At 39.8% G+C, this 2,110-nt stretch overlaps 1 protein-coding gene across 1 annotated transcript in view; it reads right to left on the bottom strand.

The window, feature by feature from the left end:
• The window catches only part of STK32B (serine/threonine kinase 32B), a 429,527-nt gene that overhangs the window by 264,694 nt on the left and 162,723 nt on the right, over nucleotides 1-2,110 (bottom strand). The gene's annotated exons all lie outside the window — the stretch shown is intronic.

Below are 2,110 nucleotides of genomic sequence, written 5' to 3'. Positions count from 1 at the left end.
CTTTCTTTCTTTCTTTCTTTCTTTCTCTTTCTTTCTTTCTTTCTTCTTTTTCTTTGTAATTTTTTCCAGTGGGCATGTGCGCTTGCCAGATAGAGAAGGAAAGTGAGAAATTATCCTAAAGGGGAATGGCCACTCCAAAATCCCTTCTCCTCAATTCTCCTTGGGATTTGGGACACACATGCCTAAATGCATGGCATGTTTCCCAGGCCACTGAGTCCAGGGCTCAAACCCATGGAATTGGCCATGTGGGATCCAGCCACCTTAACCACTATGTAACCTAACTGACCCTGCCCAAATCTCTTATCAGTTCAGGAAGCATCTCCCATTCAAGACCATAAAAACTGAATATGAACCAGAAGCAAATTCCTTTCTTTGAGCTGTACTGCCTGTGGCTGTCTTGGCTGTTTGATCAGCAATCATTTGGAGCTTGGCTCAGCATTCCTATTCTTCCTCTTGGTCTAAGCCCCGGCCTTCTGAACAAATTGCTTGGTTTAGAGACACATTACAGGTTTGGACAGTATTCTATGATTTGATGCTATTTTAAATGGGATTTTTTTCTTAATTACCTTTTCATGTAGTTAGTTCATTGTTAGGGTACAAAAGCGTAACTATTTTTTTAAGGGAGATTTTTGCTATAGGGCACATGAGCTCACTGGAGAGACAGAAAGAGAAAGAGAGACAGAAAGCAAGAAATCGCCCCTCCAAGGGGGGTGGCCACGCTGCAATTCCTTCTCCTCCATTCTTCTCTTGGGATTTGGGGCAATCACAGATATTTGCCTGGTATGGGTTTTAAGCCGACAGATCTGGGACTCGAACTTTGGTCAACTCTGTGGGAGTCCAGTGATGTAACCATTATACCATCTGCTAGTCCCACAAAACTGATTTATAAATGTAGATTTTTACATCCTGCAATTTCATTGAACTCATTTATTAGTTTCAAGAGTATTTTAGTGAAGTCTTTAGAGTTTATATCTCAGACCATGACGTCTATAAAAAGAGACTAATTAACCTCCTTCTTTCAAACGTGGATACGTTTTATTTCTGTTTATTGTTTAAGTGCTCTGGCTAGGACCTCCTGCACCAAGAAGTATTAAGAGTGGGGCACCCTTGTCTTGTTTCCTATCTCGGAGAAAGAGCTTCAGTTTTCATAGTTGATAATGAAGTTAACCATGAGGTTGCCATACATGGTATTTACTATGTTGAGATTCACTATTATAAGAGGATGTTGAATTTTGCCAAATGCTTTTGGAATAATCATATATTGGAATAATATGATTTGTATCCTTCATTCTGTTTATATATATCTCATATTTACAGATTTATGTTAAATCATCCTTGCATTCTAGGGATAACTCCTACTTGATCATGGTGTATAATACTTTAAATGTGCTATCAAAGTTAGTTTAGTGGTCATAAAAAAAGAAATTACTCAGTTATAAAAAAAGGGGAAATCCTGACATTGGTGACAATCTGGATGAGCTTGGAGGACATGATGCTAAGTGAAATAAGCCAAAAACTCAAAGACAAACTATGTATCATATCACTAATATGTAGAATCTAAGAAAGCCCAGTTCGCTCTTCCACCCCAAACACCTCAGAAACATCTACATCTGAGGTGGGCCTGGCCCTGCTCCTTTAACGGAAGAGCCAAATAAGCCAAGATATGAAAGAAAGATATGGTATGTATCCACTTAATATATACGGACTATCGTACTCTATGGTAGAGATTGAAATACTGGAGGACATAAAAGCAGTTTAAATAGTTAATGAGGATAAGACAGTGTGGAATGGGGCAGGAGAAGAGAAGAGTATAGAGAAGATAGCAAGAGAACAAATAGAGAGGCAGTACAATAGTGGGACACAGATATGGTTTATTACCTGTTGATGATGACGTGTATAGTATTCTCAACTGGATTGGTCTGAGAAGTATTTCCGGTTGGGTAAAGTCTTCTAATAAGCAAAATGAGAAATAGTGATTGACTGTTTAAAAACATAATTGGAGTCGGGAACCAGCAGTTAGCGTAATGGCTATGTCGCTGGACTCCCACGTAGTCGACCGCGGTTCGCGTCCCGGACCCGGTGGCTTAAAACTCACGCCGGGTGCGTGTGC

This window comes from Tupaia chinensis, unplaced genomic scaffold, assembly GCF_000334495.1.
Source record: "Tupaia chinensis unplaced genomic scaffold, TupChi_1.0 Scaffold141490_1, whole genome shotgun sequence".
NCBI lineage: Eukaryota > Metazoa > Chordata > Mammalia > Scandentia > Tupaiidae > Tupaia > Tupaia belangeri.
This window is presented reverse-complemented; position numbering and strand designations above follow the sequence as displayed.